Below are 11,366 nucleotides of genomic sequence, written 5' to 3'. Positions count from 1 at the left end.
TGTGCGGGTGGTAGTTCTGCCTCTGTTCCACTAATTGCTCTGAGCTCAGCACCCCACCCACAGGCATAGGGTTGTGGTGGTGTAAGTGGCTTTTCTGGAGTAGGAAATAAAAGTCTGCAGGATGGTGTATGTACGTGCAATCATCACGCAAAGTGCATATACAGAGGCGAGACCCTGCTGTAACATAACCTGGCATTGTACATGCTAGCCTATAATGAAGATAAATTAGCAGAGTTTTGGCAGGAACGTAATATTTAAAACGTAAATCACAGGGAAAAAAATAGCTTTTATTACGTATATAGGTGATCAGGCCACAACAAATGCGAACAAACGCACGTCGCTGAGTTGGGAGGTGCCGATCTGCGCGCTGCTCTTCAGCATAAGGAATAAAGGCGTTCAGTGCGGCAGGTGCTGGCGGCGTGACAGCGTTCAGAAAATGTGTCTGGAAGTGCTGTTGGCATCTTTTTGGTTAACACGGCTTTGAAATTGCTTACTGGGAGTCTGATCGGTTGCCTTGGATTTTTATTTATTTGTTTACCTATTTATTTATTTATTCTCCTGTGATAGCTCACGTTCTCAATTTATAAATTAAAATACAGCTTTTAAAGAAGGGGGGAGAGAAATTAATCAAGGGCACAATCCTATTTATCCTCCTAATTACAGTAATACAGAAATGTCTGTGTGCCATTTTCACAGGGACAAAAGGTGAATATCTTGCATTTTTGCACGAATGGTGATCTGTAAAAAGAATACATATATAAAAATATGAACAAACTCCATGGGACTGATAGAAGATACTGAAGTCTTCATGCATAAAACATTGTTTTATTTTAATTTTTCTGTGTGTTGAGGAATAGTCCTTTAATAATACTTTACAAAAGGTGTTGCGCATGGTTTTGGTGGTTTGGGAAATTACTTAAACTAAATTCGATGCACATATTTTGTATGGACAGGAAGAGGAAGCGGCAGCAACAGCAACTGACTTGCAGCCCAAATCCACATGAAAAATAGTTGCAAAAGAGGGCCCTGGGTTTGTCTTGCACACAACCAAACCATCTTATGGTGAAATTACTGCCTTCTCTTTTTGTCATCTTGTACTTTTTCCCCGTATTGACAGGACGAGGTTGAGAAGGCTGCATAAGTCCTACTAGTGGAAAAAGAATCTTTCCTTAACTATAGAGTTCTAATTTGTAGCAGACATTAGTATGGAGAAAATGTTTACACCTGAATTGATACTTTGGGTGACAGTTTAGGCAAGTACAAAAGTCACTAAAATAGCAGGAGGACCCTTGTCATTCTCATCTGTCCAGAAGTGTGTAGATTAATGTTAAGTACATTTGTTAGCCTCTTGTTCCTTCTGTTCTGAGTCTGATCTATTTATTTACTGGAAGATTAGTGACGTAGATTAAAATTATTAGATTTCTGAGTTGGTGAGAATTAAACCTTTAATCAGGGGTAGTTCCAAGTACAGGAAAAGCAAGTAATTGTCAAGGACATCAGTTAGGGAGATGTGTCTGACTGAAATGTAGCAGCTGTCACTTGTGTCTCTTTTGCCCTTTTAGAAGAAAGTAGGACTTCTTCAGCTCTGTATTTAAACTCCATCCTTTCTCTTTCCATTTCCTGTACCTAGGGTAGATCGGATCCTTACCATTAGAGTGTGAAAGTCTTGTTTATCTGCTGTGTGTTGATGTTTAGGTATAGTTATCCATATTCAGCATTTTGTAGCATGACATGTACATTTCTGTCTTTGTTCCTTTAGTGCTTGCTGTTCTTTATAATACTCTGGCCTTTTCTTAAGACTAAAATGTACAAAAAAAAAAAAAAGGCATTTGAGGCATGAATTCTATAAAGGCATGAGTTATATAAAAAATTCAGTGGTTTTGAAATGTGGTGTTTTCCAGAACAGGTATTTTAGAGCACCAGTACAGCTAAGTTGCAACTTACTTAGAAGTATGTCTAAAATCAGTTCCCAGGCTGAGCTAAAGCAGCAAAAGGAGCTTTAGGTAATATGATTTTATATTTGTTACATTTTTGGTCAGCATGAGTAAGCTGGTTAGTGGTGTGATTACTATAATGTGTCTCTGCTAGCAAGACTGAATACTTGCTTTACACATTGAGTCCTATGTGGAAAAGAGGAGATATAGAGAGAAAATCAATTGAGAGTAAAGCTTAACTTGGAAGTCTTATTATTGACAAAGGTATTGCATGTATTATTCAGAAATATATGTAGTTAAAAACTATGTCTTCTATTGAATGTCTATTTTCTATGAGCTCTGCATGGTAAATTTTCCTGGAGAATGTGGAAGATTCTTGTTTTGGATGGATGCCATTGACAGAATTAATACAGTGCTTTGCAACATTAATTCAAATTGTCCTAGATCCAAATGATGATATATGGATTGAAAACTTCAAGAAAATGCAATGATTTATTACAGCATATTAATATCTGAAGAACTCATAAGGAAAAGAGTAAGTGTTTTTTACAGGCTAAGCATGAGCACATAGGACATTACATTTGGGCAACCTATGGGTTTTAATGGTAGCTGGCCATAGCTAATCCATTTCCTTATATCCACTGAAATAGTCATCAGTAGATGCTGAAAAGGAATGTAACTCCCTCTCTTGAAATCTGTTCAGTTGTCTGTGCTCTAAGGCCTGTTGCTGATACGGCATACACGTCTCAGACGGAAACTGCTAAGTGGCGAAAAAAAAGCCGTTAGAAAGTGTAGATTCTTGTGAGATAAAAGAGCTAAATTTTGATACATTTAAGACGAGGAAAAGTGCTGATATGAGCAAGTATAAAATCATAAAGAAAAGACAGGGTGTCAGAAGATAGCAGTTATGCAAAACAGAAGCTGTGCTCTGGGGAGCACATGTCCCTTCTCAGGACTGGTTGTTTGGCTAGCAGTGACTCTTTGTGCCTCTTAAAAGAGGTGGTGAGCATATTAATACTTCATCTAGTAGCTATTATTTGTGTATTATAACCAATAAATTTCTTTACACTTCTAACCTGGGTGCTTGCAGAATCACTTTCTGTGTTTAAGCTGTCCAAAGAGGTATGATTGCAGGAGGTAGAAGTTTGCAGATAGAGCAAATGCAGGAAGTGTACCCCAAAAAATGAGTTCAAAAAGTACAGAGTTATTTCCAGATTAGAAACAATCTGTTTTGAAAGGAGGCTATTGACTTCATGGCAGAGGGAGGAAGAGTTAGGGTGGAAATGTATAGCTGCAAGGGAACTGTGAGAGAAGTGTGTTAAAGAAGCTGAAGATACGTGTTGAGGCTCATGACAGAGAAGAACAACAGCAGAAGGCTTTCAGAACGCAAAGTTCAGCATCTGGCTTGCAAAACAGCTATGATATTAACAGCTGGTTTTATGAAATTTTAATTAGCAACCTATAGCAAAAATATTAACAATGATACAGACATTTTTTAAAAAAATATTTAATAAAAAATAAAAAATTAAAATTAAGTTGACTTTGTTAAAAGGCATGGTGAAAATAGATCCAGTACTTCACTGAATGCTGACTGAAATCCTTCTCAGGTGTACTTCCAAAAAAAAAAAAAAATACATTTTCAGTAACTACTTGCAAGAATTAAACGATAAGAACAAAAACAGTGACTATAAATAAATTTGCTGGAGAAGGGGAGTTTGGGGCATTATATGGGAAGATCATTTCTCAGAGCAGAGAGTGCAGTTATTTTTCTTAATTATTTTTTTTTCCTGTTCCTGTCCTGTCTTTTCAAGTCTGTGGGAAACAAAACCAGGACTACATCTTTGCTAGTGAACTTTAGTAATGTTACCATTTTCTAACAAAGTCAACAGTTAAGGAATAGTCCATGTTTAAGAGTGGGCTTGGATTTTATAGAACAGGTACAACTTGCATTAATTGTTGGGCTTGTCATAGCAAACAGAGAGTTTAATTCTAAAGAAAGTAAATAAAGATATTTAAAGTTCTTAAAAACTGTACCACATATCATCCAAAAGTGTGAGGAGGAAAAGGTGGAATATAAATATTGGAACACCAAAAAGTGACAAGGAGGAAGAAAGTGGATTTAAAGAAGCTGATATCTTAGAATAGGGATTACTCTGTTATTGTATTATTAATTACTACTATTACTATCTACTAGTTTCTAGCTATTGTTTTGACTATAAGCTGAATAAATTGCAGTGTCTCCCAGTATTTGAGCCCAAGTTTCTCAGCAGTATCTAAGCAGATGAAAAACATTACTCTCAGATGGGCAGACATTGCATCATTAGTTTGCATAAATTCTAGAAAGCTAAAATATCTGTTATCCTTTAAATATAAAGCCTTGACTGGTGAATAAGGCTTTATCATAGAATTCTGAGTAAATGGGGGAAAAACCTTACCCTGCCTCCTTTAAATTGTCCTTAAACATGTTTTAATTTTTTTTTATAGTCTATGAAATCAAAACCTATCTTAACTTGCAATTTGAACATAATACATTGCAGTAAATAGGACAGACTTACTAGATACAGCCCTTTAATTTGACCCCCTCAGGCACAATCAGAACACACATACAATGGGAGACTGTTGTCATACTGAGTTCATTTTAGCAAAGAAAATCATTCAATGCTGAAGGCTCTGCCTTTCTGAAAAAAAAGGTAGTACGTAATATAGTATGTAGGTAGCATGTCATAGTTGGTTACCTATGCTGAACCTTACCAGAAGTTCAGTTCAAGCCTGAATGATTTTGATTGAGTTTAGTCATACCCAACATAACCTTTTACTACTATATAATATGATTTGTGCACTGACCAGTCTGTAGTTGATGTGAGCTGCAAGTGAGGCTGTGATCGATGTAGCTAATTAAATAAAACAAATATTGTGAAGAGTAACCGACATTGCATGATTTGAGGGTCCTTAAACAAGATGGTAAGATCTTATTTAAGAGGAGTACATACCACTAGTTTATCATGGTTGTATCTGTTAAAGCTTGTCATTATCTTTATTTCTGCCTGTTCAAAGTTCTGCCCCCAGTTTATCACTTGGTTGCAACTTAAATTGACTTTATTGAAGGTGAATCGCAAGGTACACTTCATTTTTATTCCCATCTTTATCTAGAACATTCTTTCAATTAAAGCTGAGTAACACCAGCTAACAGAAAGACTGGGGGTAAAATTTCCCCTGGGTTGACTCACAGCTGCTATCTAGTCCTAAGATGACATGTTCGAGTTACTTTTCAATATCAAAGAGAAAATAGTTCTTCTTCAGTTTCCAAACACCTCATCTGTCTAGATTAGCGTTATGTAAATCATGCGTTAAATCTGATTCTGCTTCCTAGACAATCTACTAGGTCAGCCTTTTAGCAACTTTACATCTCCCAACAGTCTCTGAGAGTTTAGTTTGGGTCTTTACGTGTTTACGTTATCATCTAGTTGCAAGATTAAAAAGTCATTTTCAGTATTGATTATTATCATGTCACTGATGGAGGAAGTAAGATAAGAGTTTGCTTGTCCTTTGTGGTATGCAGCTGACCATTTTAGATGAGAAAATTTTCCTTCAGTGGCAGTTAGCCTGTATAATTAATCTTTGATTTTTGTTGTCACACATAGCAAACGTGTCAAGAAGGCTGTTCAAAAAGAGTGGTAGTGAATAGAGGCACTTCCTGTTTTCTGTCTAAGTCGTATTCATTCTGACCCCCCTAAAATTTATTTATGTCTTTAACATTGACTTGCCTTCACAGTAAGCTAAATCAGCTCATACCATATCTTAAGATGAAGTGTCTCACCCTCTGAATGGATGTTCTTTCAGACATGTGAGCTGGTTGATTTAGAAGACCAGCTGTCAGATGGCTTAAACAATTGCATGTATCCTACATTTAGTTGGTTGTATATTGTTGGAATACAGTCATAATTTTACAAGAGGAGAATCTAATGCTTACAGCTTTTTAGGGCAGTGACTTCAGGACTCACTCTAATGCTTGATTCACTGGTGGTGATCTCAACAAAAAATTTGTAATACACTCATGGATACATGTGTCTCCACATGTAACACACCTGAGGATTAAGAAAATCAGCATGCAGAGCAAGAACACTGTAGGTTACTCATTATCTGGGTAATAGAAGAGGAGTTTAGCTAGTTATAAACTGGAAAAATACTCCCACCCCATCAGGTCATAGGAGTTTCTGTAATGTCTGAACAGTAGATGGCACTGCTGGTTTTGTCTTGTCTTTATAGATCAATATTGTCAACATAAATGTAATTTGCCTTTTCAAGTTCCCATTTTCACAGTACCTTTGATCTGGCCAAGGAGTCAAGCAGAAGTCTGAAATGCAAACCTTTCCTAAATAAAAATAATAAAAAAATGTGTTCAGAGGGCTTGAGCACCTCTGCTATGAAGACAAGCTGAAAGCGCTGGGGTTATTTGTCCTTGAGGAGGAAGATCTGTGGAGGCCTTCTGGTACTTAAATGGTGCCTAAAGGAAAGACTATCAGGGAATATAGTGATAGGACAAGAGGCAATGGTTATAAACTAAGAAAGAGTAAATTTAAGTTAGACATAAGGAAGGAATCCTTTACACTCAGAGTGGTGAGGCACTGCAACAGGTTGCCCAGAGAAGCTGTGGATGCCCCATCCCTGGAGGTGTTTAAGGCCATGGGGCTTTGAGCAACCTGGTCTGGTGGGAAGTGTTCCTGACCATGGCAGGGGGGTTGGAATTAGATGACTTTTAAGGTCTCTTCCTATCCAAACCATTCCATGATTCTGTAATATTGCCAGGTGATTAATTTGAGGGAACAGAAAACAAAAACAAAACCAACAAGAAATCGTTATAAATCTACAAGCATAAAACAGATCTTCGTCATATGTTGCAAATTGTCTTTAAAAATTTCCTGGCAGTCTTATGCCCTGTAGAACAAACTGTACTAATATTTTCTGAAACGAGTAGTCAGAACAGGGGTAGTGGTTTTTCTTTTTTTTTTTCTAATTATTTTTGCTAGCTTTTGTTATAGTTGAAAAACCTAGTTGAAATGACCTAGGTGACAATAAAGATATTTGTTCAGCAATCCAGAACTGCTCTTGGTCTTTATTCTCCCAGAAATAATGATTTTTTATTTATTTTTTTATTTCCCACATAAAAGTAGCCCAAATATATGCATATTGTTTGATACTGAGTTATCTTTCATAAATGTTCATACCTTTCCTGAAAGGCACAGCAAATTTGGGTGTGTTTGTTTTCATATAACCAGGCATTTTTATATTTTGCCTCTCAGTTTTTGACATCTTGGGTGGGATTCATCAAAGGAAAGCAGGCGTAGGCTAGTCTAGACGTGGATATTTGAGCTAGTCATTCTGAGCTGCCTCGCTGGTCAGAGAGGAGAAACAGGCATTTTTGGAAAGAGATTTATTTCATCCCAAATTAGAATTTTAAAGTATGCTAGATGAATCACCCTCTAAAACCGCTTATTTTTTCTTTATTGATATTGATGAAGGTCTAAGAAACTTCTTCAGAAGTAAATGGCTTCAGTTTGGCAAAATGAACCTCTGTCCTGGCAACAGTGTACACTCACTCGGCTGCCAAATGCTGAGTCTGCCATCATTTGTAATTCTGAGGTGAGATGAATTACTGTCTGAAAGCCAGACAGCAAAACCTGAATTCATCCATTAAATAGAAAAAAGGAGTCAGAAAAATGGACACCATAGAAAGGGAATGGCACATTTCTGTTAAATCACTCCATCTGTGTACAATTTGTCTCATTTCATTTCCTTAGACATTATTTAGTGTCTACTTTTGCACTCCATCTTTTTTCTCTTGTCACAGCCTGCACGGGTGACTATGTTCAGCTTCGCAGATGACATGCCCATGTTCCTCTCCATACTGCTCTCTGTGCAAACCTTTCTGTCAGTGTTGTTTTGTTGTTTTCTCTATTAAATATGAGGATCATTAGAGGAGTGAGAAGAGAGGTGTTTTCAGACAGTAACAGCTCATAATCATCACTATTGATGTATAGGCTTCTGCAATTCCTCTCCAAGGTCCAGTTCAATACCCAGGTAGCTAGGTAGATAGGTGGCATCTTTCACGGGTCCTAATATTTAAAGTCTAACAGATTGATAAGTTATGAAATTTTTGCCTGATTCTTTCTGAATTTATCTTATTTCTTTCCCAGTTCCATAATACCCTTGGAAAAATAATATGTGTATTTATGTAATTAGAAAATATTTTAAAATCTTTGTACTTTTGATACTTTCCCTGTATTGCATAATGTATTGCATGTGCAGTTACCAAAAATCATCCATTTCATCTGCTTTTTCTTTTTTTTTTTTTGCCGGCTGTCTATTTTTGACCCTTTAACTTACCTTCCTATCATTTTATCTTGTCATCTTTATATTTCACTTTAAACCAATTGAAGGCATGTAAAGTGGAGGACTTTGAGTATGCTTACATCATACCTCTTTATAAATATTTCCCATGAATCCACTACATTTTGCATGTGACATTTCTAGAAATAGCATTACTTCTAAAAGCATTTGCCTTTCTGTGACTAATTAAGCAAATTACCACTATATGTTTTGTGATATGCTTTCTATCAGTATATTAGTCTTATTAAACTTTTGTCCATGTAGAAAAAGTAAAGAAAACTTACCTAAATAAACTAACGGTGTGAATATGACGTGGATTAGTTAAGCCACATTAATTCTTTGTAGCTAGTGGTTCAGTATTAAAATGGTAATAAGTGAGTTTGTATAAGTAAACAATGTTTGGATGTTAAAATAAAGTTCTCAAAACATATTAATACATTTTTTATCTTTTTTGTTTGTTTTTGTTGTTGCTTGTTTCTATGAATAGAAAGGTAAAAAGTACAGATAAGATTGATTCCTGTATTTAAGCAGGAGTATGATCATTGTAGAAATCCAGAAAGGAATTGAGCAAAAAGATGGACTCCCTGAGTAAAGACATAAGTGACCACTTCAGCTCTTGGGGGCCACTTTTGATCTTCATGTGAGCAATTGTCTCCCTTTCCTGTAAAAATATACCATCCTCTTTCCATGCAGGCAGTATGCGATGGATTAGCACAGCCCCTAAGTGCTCACAAATGACATTTAATGACTGAAGTGACTTGTCCTTTCTTTCACCAGGTAACGTACCACAACAGCATATGGTACTGTCTACTGATACTCTATAACTGCACCAGCACTAACATTTAACTTAAATGTTTTATTTTCTGGAAACGAAGGTACTAGTTTGTGAAGAGAATGTAATTTGTTGATTTGCTATGATGAAATATTCTTCTTTATCTAAAAGTAACCTCTTTGTAAGGAATTGTGGCAAGTTCAGTGCAAAGTAAGGGAAAATTTGTTGAGCAGGTCAATAGTAAAGGGCTTGGTGAGACTCTTCAAGGAGGAGAGATTCCTTACACAGGAAATGACAAGGCAAATTTAAGATGAGATCTTAATTTGTATTCATAGGATCTATTTTGGCACATTTGGTATTAGATCATTTTTTAAAATATCATGTCTCTCTCTTCTGAGTTCTGTTTTAGCTTCACAGCTCCTTCAGCTCTAATTTTCACTTTATATTTTATGTCAATATGTTTTACTGGCTAAAATCATCTCCAACAATGTAAAATGAGCAAAAGACATTATTGGAATGATACTTTGCAGTAGTACATTAAAGCTGTTGAACAACATTTGCATAACACTTGCTAAGAAGCTCTTTCTACATTACTGTAGTATATCAAGGTCACATTTAACTTCTACTCTACATTGGAGATAGAGCAAAACTGTAAATCTGACTAGTTTGCAGGAGCTTTCCTTTCTGAGAATTCTACCACCATTCTGATACAACTGCATGTTTATAGTAAGTATGCTCTTGAATGACTTGGAGGTCTTGTAATAGCCATTTGTTTATAAGGATGATGTAAAAGCATCAGTGCATTCATTGGCTGTATGATGTTGTTCCAAGTGAAATGTGGGAAGTGGTGGAGTCCTAGTTCCTCGGGGTATATAAGATATATGTGGACAGGGCACTAAGGGACATGGGACTTGGTAGGTCAGGCTAATGGTTGGACTTGTTGAACCTCAGTGTCTTATACAACCTAAATGATTCTATGATTACTGCAGCAAATAGTTAAAAAGGAGGCAAAAATTGATGTAACATTTCAGTCCTTCAGAGCAACCTGCATGAAATTCATGTCCCGAATGTTTTTGTATGCCCTCCATTTTCCCACCATGACTACAAATACTGCTAACTGTTACCAGCTGTTCAATGTGAGGAACTGAAGCCAGAAGGGGGGGGGTTGTGAAATATCAACGGTTTACTAATGTTCACTTTAAACTATCCGATGTCTTAAAAAAATGGAAAATTGAATCAAAACTTTCTGGAGTATCTTTGCTATACCTGGCTGCTGTAATAACCTTTTTCTGTCAGATCCACTGAATCTTTCTGGAGAAGTAAATGTGAACAAATCAGGGTTATTCTGATAACATCATCTACCAGGAGATCAAGTTTTTGTCCTACCAAAGCATAGTTTTTGATTTCGGTAATACTGTTTTCTGCATAACGTAAGATATCCTGAAACAAGTAGAAAGCTTACTGCTGTGGCGTACAGTGAACATGAGGATCTAACAGCCTAACTAGTCTAGCTCTAGAACAGCCTAAATATGACTTCTGTGAAAAAAAAGTTAAAGAAACCTCTCTCCTTACAACAGTTAACGTATGTTTTCAGTGCTACTGTTTTTATTTCCAAGGTATGAATTCTAGACATAAAAATTCCCATTTGGTCATCTTATTTCGCATATCTGACTTTTTTTTTTTTTCTTGATACATGGATTACATTCTGTAGGCATTTAAATGGCTTAGCTCCAGTAGAAAGTGTGGGAATATACCTATCCTGAAGTAGCTAACTGGTGAAAAGCTCATCTGAGGTGAACTCTGTTCCAGATGTGGCAGAACTGTGCTTAGAAGGAAAACCATGAAGACCCTCTGAGGAGAGGCCTTGCTCTTCTGCCAGAAATGCCATCCCAGACCTGAGAATTTTTAAATAAATTTTCACTTGAATGTTTTTACTGCTATAGGCAAAAACAATTTGTTGAAAAATCACTGTGTTTTTGTATGGCAATCATGCCTGATTATATTCTCTTGCTGTGTAGCCTCAGGAAGAACCTTTGCACAAACTTCTTGCATAAGCAACCTTACAGAGTGTTCCACTGCAGAGAAGGGGAAGTGTCGTGTCTCTCAATCCCTGTTATGTGTGGCAGCAAGCAGCAGAACCAGATGTCAAATAGTGATTTCCTGACCCTGGTTCCCAGGAGTCCTAAACATGAGCAAGGAGGTCTGCCCCCAAGCAAGGAGACTGCATGTCTCAGCCCAAACCATTCTCCCACCCTGGCAGGGAGCTATCACTG

The sequence above is a fragment of the Anser anser genome, assembly GCF_964211835.1.
Source record: "Anser anser genome assembly, chromosome: 1".
Classification (NCBI taxonomy): domain Eukaryota; kingdom Metazoa; phylum Chordata; class Aves; order Anseriformes; family Anatidae; genus Anser; species Anser anser.
This window is presented reverse-complemented; position numbering follows the sequence as displayed.